Source organism: Camelus bactrianus, chromosome 29, assembly GCF_048773025.1.
Source record: "Camelus bactrianus isolate YW-2024 breed Bactrian camel chromosome 29, ASM4877302v1, whole genome shotgun sequence".
In the NCBI taxonomy this organism is placed as follows: Eukaryota; Metazoa; Chordata; class Mammalia; order Artiodactyla; family Camelidae; genus Camelus; species Camelus bactrianus.
This window is the reverse complement of record NC_133567.1, coordinates 2,658,661-2,676,328: the sequence shown is the minus strand read 5'-3', so window position 1 is coordinate 2,676,328 and position 17,668 is coordinate 2,658,661. Positions and strand designations below refer to the sequence as shown.

The 17,668-nt window shown below is 52.6% G+C and overlaps 1 long non-coding RNA gene across 6 annotated transcripts; it reads left to right on the top strand.

The window, feature by feature from the left end:
- The first annotated feature begins 7,240 nt into the window (after nucleotides 1–7,240).
- Nucleotides 7,241–17,567, top strand: LOC123613031 (uncharacterized). 6 transcript variants are annotated; one of them, XR_012503137.1, is made up of 4 exons: nucleotides 7,241–7,500; nucleotides 8,849–9,193; nucleotides 10,578–10,675; nucleotides 11,739–17,567. It is a non-coding gene; the product is annotated as an uncharacterized LOC123613031 (long non-coding RNA). The 6 variants fall into 6 exon arrangements; XR_012503139.1 differs by lacking the exon at nucleotides 7,241–7,500 and having other exon boundaries at nucleotides 7,618–9,193; nucleotides 11,739–12,383; nucleotides 12,654–17,567; XR_012503138.1 differs by lacking the exon at nucleotides 7,241–7,500 and having other exon boundaries at nucleotides 7,620–9,193; nucleotides 11,739–12,038; nucleotides 12,278–17,567.
- Nucleotides 17,568–17,668: the final 101 nt, after the last annotated feature.

The following is a 17,668-nucleotide window of genomic DNA, read 5'->3' as shown; positions in this document are numbered from 1 at the left end:
AGCACTGGTTTTTTTCACCTTGGAAAATATTTCACCGATTTTAAAACACTCTTTCTGTGGACGAGTGTTTTGCTTCAATAAGTTGGAATCTGTCCTTGCAACAACAAAATGGCTTCACTCTCTAGTCTAGTAGGATGTATGCACTACGTTTATTTTTCCAAAGAATTGTGGGTGAATCACCGTGTTTTCTTTTCAGCCTTGGAACTGACCCAGAATTATGACTGAGCCATTACTTTTCTCACAAAATACAACGCTCAGCAGGAGAAAAGGATTTGAAGACAGGCCTGACACATTTTCTCCTTAGTTTCCCGGAAAAAATAAAAAGAGAGAGAGAGAGAGGAAGGTAAAATCGTTCACTTCCTTTTGTTTACTCAGAACAAAAGTGAAAAATCGAATGTATGTGCTGCTCCATTAGTGCCGCAGGGCTGACACAACAAGACGTGGGGACCTGGGTGACGCGGATACACACACTTACTTCTCACTGGAGGCTGGAGGTCAGAGGTGAATGCGTGAGCAGGTTCGCTTTCTCCGGAAGCCCCTCTGTGGCGTGTGGACGGCCGTCTTCTCCCGTGTCCCCGTGTGGCCTCCCCGCTGTGGGTACCTGGATGCTGTGTCTGTGTCCTGACCTCTTCCCACAAGGACGCCGGTCAGGCTGGATAGGGCCCACCTGAATGACCTCACAGTACCTTCAGGACGTCGTCAAAGACCCTGCCTCCAAATACTGTGGCACCCTTCCGGCCTGGGGGCTACGGCTTCAGCCCGTGTTTCGGGGACAGGATTCAGCCCCGAACGCTTACACGGCGCGTCTCAAAGCTGCAGGCTCAGCCGTGGGCCGACGCTCGTGCTTTGGCGGCCACGCTCTAGAGGGAGCCCGTGCGTTTTACTTCAAGGCGATGGTCCCCATCCTCGTTTTCAGTTCTGATGAAATGTTAACCAGCACCGCTGAATCAAAGAATCTGCTAAATATTTGCAGACAGAGAAATCAATTATTGGCTATTCAGCTGGAAAGAGAGCATTCACCTTAAGTCCCTGAAGCTGCCAAGCCTGGCTCAGCGTGTCCCCAGCATTTCTGAAGTGGCTGTGGCATCTGCCAGTGATGGAACCCCCACTCTGGGGACAGCAAGCGTCCCTGTGACCCCAAAGGAAGGCGAATGTGGGTGGAGCATCCACGCTCAGAGCCGCAGGTGGGACCCAGCGCGGCCCTGCCTCCAACGCTGGTCCTCCACGTCCGCCTCTGGGCACGGGCGCATCCCCGTGGGGAGGGTCGGCCTCCGGGCACAGGAGCAGCCCTGTGGGGCAGTGAGGAGGGGCAGCCTGGCCTCACCTTGATGCTGTTCTCTCTAGAAGGGCTCACATTTAGTAGGCTGAGTCCAGTCTTTCTTACACAGATAAGAAGTATATTCTGTCATTTTTATTCTCATGAATGGAGGAAATGGAATTTTATGCAAAACATGTTTATGGAAATCATGTTCTATCCTGGGCGTCGCATCCCTATGGCCAGGCAACTTATTGCCGTAGGACCTCTGCCGCCTGAGGATTCTTGGGTCCCCGGTGCTCCAGCAGCGGCTGCGGCCCAGTGGCCAGCTCCAGGCAGGAAGCAGGCCAGGACGGTCCAGGCAGTGACGCCGTGGGAGCCGCGCGCTCGGCCTCTGGGGGGCGCCTTCCCACCAGGCAGCTGCTCTCACCTGTTCGCCCCAGCCTCGCAGCCTGGGAGGCATGTGATTGCCCCTTCTTTTAAGGAAACTGAGGTTCGGGGCAGTTACTTCTTATTGGCAAACAGCTCCTAAGTAGAAATGCCGAAATTCCGCCTCTGGTCGTCCTCCTGCTAACCCTCCATCCTCAGGGGGCAGAGCCTCATGTAAGCACAAGGGAAACCCCGCAGCAGTCTGGCCGTCACTGTGCCAACCGGATGTGCGGCGTCTTTTGTGAAATTCACAGTAACCTCTCAGGGAACCCTCATTAGCTTGAAAGACGTTATGTGGGGTTTTCAGGTGGTTGAGACTATAATTCTGAACGAGTATATATGAGTTATTTTGTAAGAGAAAACTAGGCTCAGAAGACCAGTTTATGTCGAGAAGCGTTCCGAGCACTTAGTAAATATTTGTTGGGGGAAAGAATAGAGATGCTTCCAAAGTGGGTAGGGGGACTCAGCGTGCTTCCGTTGGTGATGAACGTGGCAGCGGCAGGCAGGCTTCCTCGGTCCAAACCCGTCCTCTCCCTCCTGCCAAATACCTGGCATTGGGTAAGTCATTAGTCCTCTGTGCCCATCTTTCTTAACTGTAAAATGGATATAAAACCAGTACATCAATGGATAAACAAACTGTGGTACATCCAACCAATGGCATATTACTCAGCACTGAAAAAGAAATAAGCCATCCAGCCTTGAAAAGCCATGGAGGAAACTCACCCGCATATTACCAGGTGAAAGAAGCCAATCTGAAAAGGCTACACACACTGTCTGATTTCAGCCATGTGACATCTGGGAAAGGCGTTACTATGGAGACAGTAGAAAGACCAGCGGTTGCCAGGGTGGTGAAGCAATGAGAGACTTGCATCATCTCGAGTCAGTTGGGCTTCCAAGGGCCCAAGGAAATCATAGTCGGCAGAGGCAGCCTGAGACACAGCTGCCGCCAAGGATCACAGTGGAGACTTGCTGGCTGAGGCCAAGAGGAAGGAAAACTGGGCAGAATTCTTTCCAGCTTCTACACTCTCCCTGGAAATCTGCTAACGTACAGGAATGTCTAAGGGTCAAATTAGGAGCATGCTGATTTTGCTAGCTTCGTAGGGCTGTGTTTATGGCTAGTCTTTCCTTTGCTTATACAATGTCTGGGGATCTACACTCGACTACATGGCTGGGCAGGGCGAGGGCTGGGGACAGAGCAGGAAGGGGCTCGTCAGCTCAGAACAACACTGTCCTGGAGCAAAAAGGGTGTGTGACTCCCTGCTGGTACAAGTGACGTGTATCTGGAGGGACGCGGGCGAGCCTGGATGTCAGGGCACCCGTGTCCTGAACACCGGAGCAAGGCTGATGGAGAAAACATCAAACTTCCGATTTCCTGCATCCAGGTTGAGCCACAAGCCTGTTGTAGACGATGTTCTCCATGCCTCGGCTGCTTCCCTGGGGCACATTTGCCAGAGGGACACCCCTGGCCCTGTCCTCAGTCCGTCCCATACCCCCGGGGAGGCGTGGCTTCTCTGGCTGGCGAGTCCCAAGGGGACCGTGGGGCTCAGCCCGTCTCCTCCCACAGGAGCAGCCTGTGCTCCCTCGTTTAGCCGTCCCTCCAGCCTGCGGGGGAGGTCCTGCAGCCCGGGGGTAGCGGAGTCAAGTCAGTTCAGGGGGTGGAGAGGAGGCGGGAGGGAGGGGGCGTGGGGTTACTGGCCAGACCCCATCTGCAGTCTCACACCTTCACTCATCCCTCGGACAGAAGATGGAATTTTGACCACCTGTCTGATTTCTGCATCGACTTCCCCACTGGCTCCAAACTGGAGGAACGGCCAAGTGCACACAGTTATCACCACTCAAACGTCAACTGTGGTAATAGAAATGCCCCTGGATCCAGCCGGATGGGCTGTGGCTCGCGAGCCACCGCGGCTGCAGCTGTCTCACTTCTGTCTGAGACCCTGCCTCCCCGGCTCTCCCGCCGCCAAGACGCCGGGACGCACGCTGCAGGGAGGCCATGCTTTCCACGGGGCTTATCGCCCAGTCCCAGCCAACAGGCACGCCTGCCTGGGGAGAGGGGCGAGGAAAAGGGGCGTCTATACTGATGGTAACTCTAAACTCTAGCTCCGACTTCCTCCCCACACCCTTTTCACTGCCAAGAACCAAAACAAAGGACTAAAAACCACAGCTACAAATTCAACTTCCTCGTGACTGTCCCCCCTCACCCCGGTCACTTGTGTCCTTTCCCCTCCGTGGACTCCTGGGGTTTTAGGGCTTCTGTGGGGACACTGGCCGCACTGTCACACACTGTCGTGTTGCTGGCTTCCCCACTCAGCTCTAAGCCACACGAGGGTGGGAACGCCATCTCAGTCACCACGTGGCTTTAGGACGGGGATGGGCACGGGGCCCCTGATGCAAGGTCGTTGGATGAAGGAGTTTTGCCTCCCGTTGAAAGCGTTTAAGGAGCTCGGAGTTACAGCACTGCACATCCAGCCCGTGGGGACTCACTCTTTTCCGCCCAGGAGGGGTGAACTGCATTTCCGATGCAGCTTGATTAAAACTGGCCTCGCCGGCAGAAGCCCCTCCTGCGAGCACCGTCAGTGGTGCCAGGGCGCCGGGGCCAGCTGGTCCGCAGGCTTCTGGGTGTCAACCAACATCAGTACCCCTGTGTTCAAAACGGAAGCAACAGCCTTCAGAAGACTTTAACCTGTGCGATCTGAGGGTTGGCCTGGCCGTCGGAGCCGTTCAGCCCGTGGATCAGCAGCGACGTGGGCTGAGTCGCGCGATGGAGACTAACCAGAGGTGACAGGTCCCGATCCCTCTTCTGGGAACGAGGAAACTGAGGGGCGGGGAGGGGCCAGGATGGCCTGGACGACCTCGCAGCCGGGCGGGGGTGAGACGCCGGGTCAGAGCATCCGTCCTCGGCTCTGACTGAGGCTGGGCTGAGGGGCCGCACGCATCACCGCACAGGTGCAGGGCCCACCGACGCCTGCCGTGAGAGCGCCAGTGGTCTCGGAGCACAGGGAGACGTGACCCACGTCGTGGGCAGAACGGCCTGGGCCATGTTCAAGGTGAGGAAGGGCAGGGAGCAGAGGGGAAGGAGGCCACCAGGAAGACCCCGGGCCAGGAGGAGGCCCACGGTGAGGGCGTCAATGATGGAGGGCACCTCCTAGGGGACACCCTGGGCAGAACAGCCTGAGAGCATTTTACAGAAATGATTTGCCGGGTGGGCTGTGTGGCCTGAGAACCGCACAGCCTAGAAGCTGAGAGCTGTGCTTACGCAGCGGACTCTCTGAGGACTGGGACCTGGAAGGCGGCCCCTCACGTCGCTCAGAGAGACTGTCCCAGATGGCAGGGGGCAGCCAGGGTACATAGAAGCTTTTCCCCCAAAGACCAGGAGTCGGAACATCAAAAGATTATCATTAATTAAAGAAAACCAGACATCTCAAGGAATTTAACGCTTTTCTACGTATGGGAAGGCGCAGAGGTATGGGGTCATTGAAATCGTTCCTTTGATGCGCACCCAGCTGTCTGGAGCCGGTGCCCTGTTCTTCCCCACCCTGCCTCCCCTGCGGGGCCACCGTGGCAGGGACGGCAGAGGCCAGGCTGCCTGCGCGTCCCCATCCTGAGTTCCCTCCGCTCCCTGTCGGGGGCAGTAGCGGCTGATGGCTTGCTGGCCGCAGCTTCCTTTGTTCACTGATATGGCTGCAATGCTTTTCATTCACAACTGCTCTCTAAATACGTTAAACACTGTTAACCTCACTTAAGCTTTGTGATGCTTGTTTTCCGTGTCTCCCGCCAGATCTTCCTTCTGGGCAAGATATGAGAAAATGCTGGTTCAAGTTTCTGTCCACAGCAAGGAAGCTATGTCCTTGTCCTCTTTCTTCCATCTCAGAGGAGGAAACAAAAAGGCCTGGACACACGAAATAGAAGCACTCACCCCCTGGAATATTATTCAGCCGTGAAAAGACAGTGCGACGCAGCATCGTTCTGGGAACACGCGTGATGTTCTGTGAATCACGCAAAGCGGAGGACGGCGCTACAGCGCCAGCCTGCTCCCCTGGAAAGCAGGCAGCGAGCAGCGGCACGTGCAGACCCGGTGTGGGAAGACAGAGCGCAGGGCCGGCACCCAGAGCCGCCTCTGGGGAAACAGGAGCGCGCCCTCGCCGGCCTGGATCCCTCCACACTGTTCACGTCTCTGTCAACAAGCATGTATTCCCACGATATTTTTTGTTGTAGAGTAAACCTAAAAGCGTGGCTACCATGCCCGTCGTTTTTGTGCTGCAGACGTGAAGGAGACCTCTGCCCAGCTGTCCCGGCCTGTGCAGGTCGGCAAAGGCTACAGCGAGAGAGTCTGGGGGAGATGTGGCTTTGTACAGGCTGAGATTAGTTGGTCCAGGAACCTGCAGCCAGGGGGGCCTTGGTGCACCTGCCCGAGACCCTCGAGACGCCCCCACACCGGCGGCCAGTCCCCAATGCCGGCGTCAGAGACGCCACGGCTGGACGGCCCTGAGGCTGCCGCGCGGGGCCGGCCCGAGATTCCCAGTCTGAGGGGTCGGGGCTTAGGGAGTCAGTGCTCAGCCCCACACAGGCTGCTCAGCGGTGTCCGTGCTCTGGCATCCCTTCTCGGTTTCCTGCAGTCAAGCCCTTCCTTCTCATTAACTCGGCTCCGGCAGGTCACACAAGACAACCTTCCCTTAGCACAGAACCTGCAGACTCGAGGAGCAGCTCGACAGCGTTAACATTTCGCCTCATTCTTCTTTCCTTTCCTTCCTTCTTTTCTTTCCTGATCAAAATAATGTGAGGCTTTACTGGTCTGTTTCATTTTTTTTAATTACTTGGGCTCTCCCCCAAAAAGTGATCCAGCAATTAAACAATGGATTATTTTCAAGATTAATTAAGCATTGCCTAGGGGACCACAAGTTTACTACAAATGTTTTATCCAGAAACTACAGAAAAATCACCCAGTAGCTTGAAGCTGTGGGAATATTGCTAATGCAGATCCTAACAAATGCTGAATGTGCCCCTTTCAAAATGAGAAAATAACCTTCAGCTCCTTTAAAATGTAGAGTTTGGCATTTTACTAAATTTCATAGGGAGAAAATGTAATGAGTCAATAAACCCAATTTGGAGGCTGGTTATTGTCACATAAATTAATTTGCCTGCTAAATGATCAGACTCACATCCACCTTTTCCCCCACCATCTGCCTCCCAACAAAGTTGGCATTGTACTCCTTCGAGGACGGACTGTAAAAATGTCGTTACTTAAAGGCTGATTATCCACCAAGTCGTGTTAAACTCCAATTTCCCTGTGCTTCCTGGCTGATCAGGTAAAGAACAGTCTGGATTTTTTTTTTTCAAAAAGCGGTATTCACCAGTGGTCTAGATTGAGGTATTTCTTTCCAGTGGGCACTGGTCCAAAGGAGCAGTGCTGTCGTGTGACCTTGGACTCCTGCTTGGCAGGCCACCCCGGCACGGGGAAGATGGCAGCCACGTTTCCATGGCTCGGCTGTGACGAGTCTCTCCAAACACTTGTGATCTGTGAAATCTCTCCTGACTGTCACACTGAGTGATCCCATCCCTCCCTGTGCAATCAGGCACCTGGCAGGCTCCGCCAGGCAGAATGCTGGTCAGGGAGGGGTGCGCGGAGCCGAGCGCTGCCCCAGCCAAGTTCTAAATATGACCCTGGTGGGATCCAGAGGCCAAGATACCCGACCAGGGTCTTCCTACAGCCCTTCTTTGAAGGGGAAGGGGAGACATGCTCAGTGGAACAAACACGGCAGCTACAAGAGAACGCTGGAATATCGAGAGGCTTTTAAGCGAAGCTGTAGCGTTCAGTGGTGGGTAATGTCTTTCGTGTTTTTATTTTTTGCCTTTTCGTCTGTGCTGTGTGACTCCAGCTGTCTTAGCGTCGCCGTGAGGATACGATGGAATCTCTTGTTAGATAGCTCAATTTTTTTCAGAAAGATGTGACATGTAAATAATGTCAGTAACTCAAATAACGATTGATGATTATACGACTCGCAGAAAGGTTAGTGGGGATGTATTTTGACCTCAGATTTTCACAAATGTATTATTAATCCACTAAAAGTTTTTGGAAATTTACTATCTGTTAAATATGCAAAAAAAAAAATACAATATAAAGAGAGGTGGTCCAAAGGTTACCAAAGCAGAGTGGTGGGTGGGATAAATCAGGAGTATGGGATAAACGGATGCACACTGCTATATATAAAATAAACAGCAAGGATTTACTGTCTAGGGAACTATATTCAGTATCCCTGTAATAATACACACTGGAAAAGAATTGGGAAGAAAAAGGAATATATACATATATACATACAACTAAATCACTTTGCTGTACACCAGAAATGCAGGCAACATTGCAAATCAACTGTACTTCAATTTAAAAGAGAGAGAGATGAAAACGAGTGTCTGATTGAAACATGAAGCCGGACACCAGAAACAGACACTGTCACCGATGATACTTCAGTGAGCAAAACGTACATGAATAAAAGAGAGAGAGATGGTCCATTCACACAGGGCCCTTGTCTGGACTCTAGCAGGAAATCGGGCGAGTTAGCAACGATCCGCTACAACCTGTGACATAAACAACACGATGTTAGGTCCCCGGGAGGGACAGAGTAGGGGTGTCATGGAAGGCCTCCCAGGGACAGGGCCAGGGTCCCCAAGCCGGAAGACCCCCACAAGGCCCCCAGGGGCCACCAGCTCTAGTGTGGAGCCAAGATACAGGCAGAGATTCAGTTCTCAAGGGTTTCAAATGTCGTGCAAAGGATTTTAGAATTTGCTCGTTGAGAGCCATTTAAGAATTTTAGGCAGAAGAATAACATGATGAGTATGAGCTTCAGGAAGGGTGTTTATTCCGCTGGCATCGCAGCAAATGGACTTGGGGGGGGGGGTCAGTGGGTGAAATCTGAGCATGGAAACCAGACTGGAGGCCACTGTGAGTTACTCCAGGCAGGAGCGCGTGAGAGTCAGAACAGGTGGTGACAGCAGGAGGAAAGGAAGGCGGGTTTAGGATCAGGACAGGCTGCCACATTGCTCAGCCCAGTGCAGAGGCGTCCACCACCGCGGAAAACACCCCTGGGCACTGGTGGTAGGAGTCCCACCTCTGGAGTTCATTGTTCTTATGTACATTGTCTTACTGTTTCTATTTGAAATTGCTGTAAGCCCACAAAACAGGAAACGAGTCGGGACAACTGGCAGCAACTGGGGAGCATGACCCAGGCAGTGAGGGAGGGGGCCGTCCGCGAGGGCTCCCGGGTGAGACTCTCAACCTGTGGGCTGAGTGTCCACCTCCAACACAAGCTGTAAGCACCCAAAGTGCCAAGGGGCCCCGGGGATCCAGTCACCTGGAGGACGGAGAGCTGACTGCGGGGGAAGTGGTGAGTGCACGCCACTCCAGCAGCACCACGAGGAAGGCGGCAGGAAGCTAATCACCAAGCGTGGCTGATGGCTTAACCATCTGGAGGAGCGTTTGGGGAAAACAGAACAATGACAACGAAATGCTAACGGGTAAGAGGACGTGGGGTGAGGGGGCTCAAGCTTAAGGGGTTCTTAAATTGGGGTTAGAAAGAAGTGAAGGCAGACAGAACGTTGGAACGTGCTAAATTACGTCTCCTGCTGGTGGCGGTGGCAGTGGGAGGGACCCAGAGGTCAGCCGGGAGAAGAAGCCGGTCCAGAGCCCAAAGCACAGGGCTGCCCACGCCCGAGAGAGGAGCGGGGCTCCCGCCAGGGGTGCTCGGTCGTGTTCCTGGGCCCTCCAAGCACAAGGTCAGCCCTGAACCGCTGGGATTCCCGCCGCTGTGACAGACCTGCTACTCGCTGCGTTTTCTCCACGAGGTTCTGGAACATCTGGCTGCTCTGAGTGCTGGGATAGCTTAAGGGGAGCTGGAAACATTTTAAATCTTGAAAGACCGCCAAGCCCACTCCCAAGTGCTGCGGTCTGTGGGCTGACACGAAATCTGTCAGACTGATTTCAACTGTGGACGCTAACTCAGTAAGTCCGGCTCCAAATGTTTACCTGGAGACGCCTATCACCCGAACCTGCTGTCTGCACTCACTCCAGATTGGACGACCTCCAGACAGTCCTTTGACTTCATGCTGCAGACCCTCAGCTCGGGGGATTCATTTCTACAAGAAGTTAAAAATTCAACCCATGGTTTCACTATAGTCGAGTTAATGAGGACCCTTCCCAAGGTTAACACCGAATTCCGCCCCGTGGCCTTATGGAAAGAACGCCACCCTACCAAGAGGCTTGAGTGGAGGAGAGCGCTATTGGAAATCAAAGTGTTTTAGAAGACAGAGGAATTACACTTACAGGTTGTCATTTGTATTCCGAAAATAGAACAGCTATCTCAAAGACACCCTGTGAATTATTTGCGTGACTTGAGCCCTCCTTCCATCTGAAGGATCCTTGTACAAACTCTGGCACCACCTGGCAGACTTTTTGTCCTGCACTTGGCAAAACCGTTTTCGGTCATCTCCCTGGGTGAACGTTAGTGAGAATGCTAAGAGTCCATCTGGATGAGCTGGGTCTCTGTGTGCTGTCCCGCCCCCCGACACAGGTTTCCTCCCTTCTCCCTCCCAGTGCAAGCATATCCCAGCATTTCATTATGGAACTTTGTCAGAAGCTTTTTCTGCATCTACTGAGATGACCACACGGCTTTTCTTCTCCAGTTTGTTCACGTGGTGCATCACATTGACTGCTTTGCAGATGCTGAAAAGTCCTTGCATTCCTGGGATAAATCCTACCTGATCATGGTGTGTGATCCTGTCAATGCATTGCTGAGGTCGATTTGCTAGTATTTTGCTGAGGATTTCTGCATCTATATTCATAAGTAAGACTGGCCTGTAATTTCCTTTTTTTTGTGATATATTTGTCTGGTTTTGGTATCAGGGTGACGGCGGCCTCTTAGAACGAGTTCGAAGTGTTCCTTCCTCTGCGGTTTGTTGGAGCAGTTTCAGGACAGGCGCCGGTCCCGTTATGAATGCTGTGTGAGTACCAGCGGCCTTCCGTGAGCACTGCTTCACTGCTGAACCGATCCGCGTGCTATGAACACATGTTCCTTTCTGTACAATACTTCCATTGCCTCATTTTTGTCATTAGCTTCATTTTCCTACGTCCCTATCATTAGTTCTGCTGAAACGTCCCAGCAGTGCCGTTTGAACGCTTCCGAACGGGACTCTGCACACAGTCCGACCACCCAGTGGGTCGCGGGCTCCCGTTTCCTCCGTCCTGGGGGCCCCAGGCTCGGGCTCCAGCGGAAGCGGGGCGCCGGCTCCCGGGCTGCACAGCCCCGCCCGGGACCCGCGTCTGCCTCCGCTCCCTCGCTCGCTCGGCGGGCTCCTCCGGCCGGCGCAGCCGCCCTCTCCCCGTGGGGGTGTGTCCGAGGAACGCAGCGCCCGCTGCGGGCGTGGCCTCTTCTCGGCGGCGGCGCGGGGCAGCTTTCTCCGCCGGCGTTCCGAGCCAGGCCCCGCGCGGCCTTCGGAAGCCCCGGGGCGCTCTGAGCCTCCGCGAGCGCTCGGCGCGAGCGCGGTTTTAACCTCGCAGGATGTTTCGACGCCTTTCTTCGCCGCCGTTTGTCTTGGGGGAGTCAGGCTAGTGGGAGGAGAGGCGTTTACAGCAGAAGCCAATGGTCTTCGGCTCTGGGGGAAAACGCGTTTAAAAAATCTTTTTCTCTCTCCCACGTTTTCTCTTTTAACGAAGTTCTTTAAAAGACGTTGGAACTCGGACGCTGTTTTCTTATTTTCTTGTTGCTTCTGCTCCCATTTTTCATTCGTTTCCATTTTTTTCTCATTTCTTCCAGTAGGTTTTCTCTGCTCTATCTTCCGAGCCTTCGGCTGAGCTTTTCAGCTTCAGTTGTGCGTGTTCTGCGGGACAGAGCTCGCTCTTCCCTCTTTGTGCCTTGCGGCGTTATTTCTTTTTCCCTTGACTAAAAGGTCATCTCTTATTCTCTAAGGGTTTAAGCATTGTTTTGTTGTTTTATTCTAGCAGCTTCATTGCCGTTTTCTGACTGAGGTTTTTTGTTTCCTCATTTTGTTCCTTTTTCTTTTCTAGTCATTGAGGTTATGAGTTTACTGCTGGCTGTTCCTTCGTAACTAAGAGTGAGACGTGACAGATCTCTCGGAACCTCTCCTCAGTGGGCAGGACTTGGAAGCCAATCAGCCCGGGGAGCTGGGGGCCCCCAGGTCCCTTGTCTCAGGGTTTCCCTGAGGCTTTTGGTTTCTCCAGAGATGAGGCCCCGTGTCCCAGCCGGAAGGGACGCCAGGGTCCCGCCGGGGGAGGAGTGCAGCATCTCCCCATCCACCGGGGAGTTCCTCTCAGTTCTCCTGGGTTCTTCAACCTCTGTGGAGCCTGGTGAGTGTGGGTCCCGCGTATTCATGGGGGAAGAACACTGGTGTCCTTGTGGGGAAGGGGCTGGTGGCGCGGAGCAGGGGAGCAGAGAACCCAGGGTCCGGCCATGACCACCCCCCAGCTGCTTCTCCTGTCAGGAGCTCAGCCTTCCTCCTCGCCCGCACCTCCTCATCCGAGGTCCTCCCAGAGCCCCGGGGGGACGGGGGGTGCAGCCTGAGCTCAGCAGCCACCTGCCCCATCAGCACGTCTGGTCCTGCTCCCTCCGCCCGGGGAGGCCCAGCACGTCTCCATCACCTGTCGCTCCGCGCTCACTGCCCCGATGAGGACCAGAGGGCACCCTCGTTCTCGGTGAGTCTATGGACTCCGGCCTTTCTAAGTCTTCCTCACGCTGGCGTGGAGGTTCACCTGGTCGTGGCCACCCAGCCCGGTGTCACAGATGAGCCGTGTCCTCCCACTTCAAACCTCCCCTCTTATTTCTAGGTGAAGAGAAGGAAGCTAGAAATCTGGCCTTCGAGCCAAGTGAAAGATTAGAGTTTGATGTGATTCACATGGAGATGTTTGTTGCCTGGTCTCTTTTAAATCATTCTCAGCAGTTAGGTAATTACTTTTCCTATTTAGTTTTACAGAAGATTTTGCATTGAGCTGTCCTTAAAGGTGGTGGAGGAAAAACACCCAGGGAGGAAGGATTGCTTAGCTAAAGGCTGAGACTCAGGATTCTGGCCGGATGCACAGGAGGGGCTGCGGGACTGTCACAAAGGAGAACCGAAAGCTGACAGCCACAGGAAGTAAAAGCTTTGTATTTCTGTCTGAATAGGAACAGCACCGCCATTTTTTTGGTTAAGGATTTCCTTGGGCCCTCAGCTGTGGGCTGTTTGCAGAAAGCTACTCACCAGGATGAGCGTGGCTATTACTCATCAGAGTCTGAGAGAAGTAACAGCCGCTAGGCAAAGATCAGGAGAAAAGCAGAGGAACCGGCAGGTGCCAAGGCCCTGGGGTAGGAATGTGCTGGGACTCACGAGGACCTAGGAAGAGGCCACGAAGCTGAACCAGAGATGCTGACAGTGGGACTGGTGGACAGCCAGCCAGGCGGCAGCCCGAGACAGACTTGGGAGGGGCTTGTGGGTCGGCTGAGAGCTTTGGCTTGGACTCCGGGTGAGAGCAGGAAACCCCAGAGGGTCTGAGCAGAAGAGAGACGTTATCATACCTGGTCACTGCTGCTCCTGATGAAGGAGAGGGCAGCGCATTATAATTGTCATCACACCATCGCCATTACAGCACCACCGTCAGTGTTACACTGCCATCAGTGTCAGTGTCATAGCTGTGACTCCTGAATGTGGGGCCATATTTGGCACGTGGAAGAGTAACTGGACCAGAAAAATAAATAAATAAATGGCAAATTGAACCTAAGTGAGGGGATGGGCGTGGTAACTAACCGCGTCACCTCATTACGGTAATCATTTCATTGCTGTGCAGGCATCAGACCACCGTGGTGGACACCCTAGACTCACACCATGTCTCAGGCCAATTATATCAGTAAAACTAAGAGAGAAAGAAAATAAAGGGATAAAAGTAACATTTTAAGAATGAAGGAAGCCAATACATGGTTTAAGAAGCGTTTACTGGAGTGGGGCGGTCTGAGTCAGATCTCCTCCACTTACGGAGACATCAGTGCGGGTGGAGGCGCTGGGCTCTGGCTGACAATCTGCACGTCGCAGCCCCTCTGCGAGGACACCACCAGGGCTGGGGTGCACTTAACCACGGAAATGAGAGGCTGATGGAAACCGCTGATCAGTGTCATCAGCTAAAATTCCATTTTTGCATAGAATTCTATTATATTCTCCCCCCAAATCTCTCTGAAAAACCTCTCTTACGTGTGTTCCAATTGCTGTGTGTGCCCTTAAAAATGAAGGCGTGTGACCCCAGGGGTCGACTGCAAACCAGAGTAAAGAGGAGGCGTCGTGTCTGCCGAGCTCAGGACGTTCGCTGTGCAGAGGCGCACTTAGGGAGCACTCGGCTCCTTCTCTGAAATGTGCGCTGTGAGCACTAAAACGGCCCCGCGGCAGGTCGCTCTGTCGGAGCAGTTTGTTTTTTAGGAAAAGTTTGTTAACTAGAGTAAGTGAGCGGTAAACACATGGCTTACTTTGTAGAGTGCTTTGTGATTTCAAAAGCAGTTTCATTTCCATTTGAAAAGCACTTGCTGTCACAGCAAGGCTGTGACAAAACTGTCCATCTCGCCACTTTCCCATCGCTGTTCTAAGATGAGAAGGTCGAGGCTCAGCGGGGCCGGCAGGAGGGCCTGTCGGTCGTTAGACATCCGTCATCATATGGCGGGCTGAGCAGGGCCACACGACGCTGATTAAGACTGAACTATTTTCCCTTAATGCAAATTTCCCTAAATGTGTTAGTTAGGATTCTCTGGTTATAAGCAACAGGAACTCAGCCTTCGTAACAAGTGAGAAGAGGCCTCGGGCCCTCACCTGGTTCCCAGGATGGAAGTGGAGCCACAGAGCTGGGCTTCTGGCTGATGGGAACCCCGGGCAGCTCCGGAGACCTGGGGGCGGAGATGCTGGACACCTGGACATCTGGGAACGGGCTCTGGGATGGTGGAGAGCATCTTGTTGGCCTGGCAGGTCACAGCTGGTGACACAGGACAGGGGAAACGCTGACCTACAGCCCTAACAGGACTGGAGATTGTGGGGAGCTGTGTGAGTGCCAGGGCCCAGGGAAGGACAGTCACTGGGCAGACAGAATGACATCTGCCCCCTCCAGGTTCACAGATCTGCTTAGTCGTGGTGATGCTGGATGCCAGGTAATCCAAGCCAATCTGTCCAATCTCCCAATGCACTCATTCCTAAGAAGGGGGAAAATACGGTCTAATAAATGTGGAGTTGGGTAAAATCCCAAAGAACTTGGAATTTCCAAGCCAACAGGAAGAACTCTTTTATAATTGCCGCCGCTTTCTTCAAGAGAATAGAGACATCAGAGCTGAACAGAGCATCGGGAGCTCTAGCATTAATGGTCTGAATCAGGTCTGATTTTGTATTTCAGCAAGTTTCCAATGATTGAGGACCTCTCTGGGTTACGAATTCTGAGTTTAAAGGATAGAAGTGAACTGCTTCATCCTGGAAATTATTCTGTCCAAACTAATCGAGGAAGCAGAGTTTGCTTTTTTGGCTTATCTCCCTAATCAGGAGTCAGATTGAAAATGCCTGATCACAAAAATGGCAAGATGAGGTTCTCCCACTGCGTCAGCTGTACTGCGTGCCCCGCTCGAGTTCATGTACTTGATATTAAGGGAGTATAACGTACATATTTCAGTTGTATTCTCTGTCAATTCCTATAATTAACCTCTGCTTATGTATCCTAATGTGCATTCAGTAGACACTGGGGAGTTTACCCAACGCCAGCCTGCATGCTGGATCTGCGGGGATGTCAAGACACAGGACAAGCAAAACCTTAGAGAGATCGAGGTGTGGCTGGTGTGAATGGAGAACAATCAGTGCACCTGCCGATCACCTCTCGTAACAGCAGCATCCGAGGAAACAGGTCGCTCCCAGGGCCCAGAAGAAGCGTGGCTCGGGGAGTCCACATGGCTGCAGGCAGCGGTCAGGGATCCAGCCCTCTGCACCAAAGCCGGCGCTGCGTTCCGCACACCAGGCTCCTCGGAGTGGCTGGGTGCACAGTGAGAGGCTGGACACTCAGCAACAGGGCCACAGAAGAGGTCCTGACTCATTCCACCTGGAGAGGCGGTGACCGCTGACTCAGGCTGGGAGGTATGTCACATCACGCCAAGCAAGGGAAGAAGAGACACTTGGCACAGAAAAATAAAGTTAGCAGAAAGAGCACAGAGACTTAAAACGCACGGAGTCTCCACAAGACCAATCACGTGCGGATCTCTGCTCAAAGCAGAGCCTGAGGTGATGCTGGTGGACCGGCCAGAGCCAGTCCTGAAAGCCCCCAGAGCATGAAGATTAGTGTCCTGGTCCCAGCTTGCTGGCTCGTTTCTTCAGGCAGAATCGTGATCAGAGCTGGGCTTTATGAAAAACGATATCCGTGGCCACGGGGAGAGCAGCTGGAAGGGGAGAGGCGGACGGGAAGAGGGGCAGAGAGAGAAGGCACTGCCAGTCCGGGGCCCCAGATGGACAGAGGGACGCCGGGAGGGCTGTCTGTCTCAGGGGGCTGAGGAAGGAGCTGGTGGTACAGACGACCATTCCTGGGTCATCAGGAGCTTGGCACCAGGGAAACACAAGTGGTCATTTTCATTTCGCTTGTTCACCACAGTCAGCATTCTCAAAACGCTGGATCTCGCTGTTCGGCAGGAACCATAAACTGGTGTTTCCATTTTCCCCAAGAGAAAGAGTCCTGGAAGGTCTGTGTGTCTACGTGCAACCAGATATCTGTGTCGTATAGAAGTGTCTGTTAGAATTAATTCTTCTAACTCAGAATACAAAGTGAATCCGTTCTCAACACTGACGGTGAAAAAGACCCATCAACAAGCACAAACTGCTGCGTAGTGATGACCCGTCCCAACCGCTCAGTGACGACCAGCATGGGTGCTCCTGACTTCACAGCGTCGGCTCCTTGAAACCCTAACGTACAGACGTCATTTTATGCTTTTTAGAATATATATACAGCAGAAATGAATGTGTATGTGTACTTTTTTCAGACTCTTGTTTAACTCCGTGAAAACGTAAGACGACCTAATCTCTCACCCAAACCTTAGGATGGACTTCAGTGCGTAGGGGCGCTGATGGGAAGACGGTACCACTCAGGGCTGAGACCTCCCGGGACGGTGTGAGGGCAGAGGGGGAGACACCGAGCAGAAGCCAAGAAAGAGGAGAGCGTGCCAAGTACGAAAAAGGTGCGTTTTTAGAAATACGTATCCAGGCATCTGCCCTTTCAGAACTGTTTTCACAAGACGCGGTTTTCACTTTGTAAACTATATTTTAAAAAGTTATTCCTAAGCTATATACCCAACACCCTGACTCCTGAGTACCGAACTGTAACGTGCAGGTCAGTACCAGAAACTTAAGGTCACACGATGTGGCGAACATGATGGAAATGTTTAAACGTCATCAACGCTGCTTAAACTAGACGGCACACTCCGCTCACTTGGCGTCAAATGGAATCTCTCTCTTCCTACCTCCTGTCAACAAAATCACAACTCTGAACCCATGAAACCCTAAGAAAAGGTCTGAGGGTAGTTTTCTTAGGAAAGTACGTTGACCTGTGTTGAACAGGGGTGGTAGTTTCCTGTTATGCTTTTTACTGTGTTTCTGAATGCGTTAAACATTAATTACTTTTTTAAATTGGAGTACTGTTGATTTACAGTGTTGTGCTAGTGTCTGGTGTACGGCACAGTGATGTAATTTTATGAAGATTTTTGTTCCATTCTGGTTTATTACAAGGTATTGAATACAGTTGCCTGTGCTGTACAGTAGGACCTTGTTTATCTATTTTATATATAGTAGTTTGTATCTGCTAATCCCAAACTCCCAATTTATAAAGACTTTCATTAAATATATAAAAGTTCTCTGTTGTAAAATGAATTGTGCACCCAGCATCCCAGGTGGTCTTTGTGACCACAGGACACGATGGTACCCTGTGTTCGAGCCCCAGAGGGACTTCCCAGC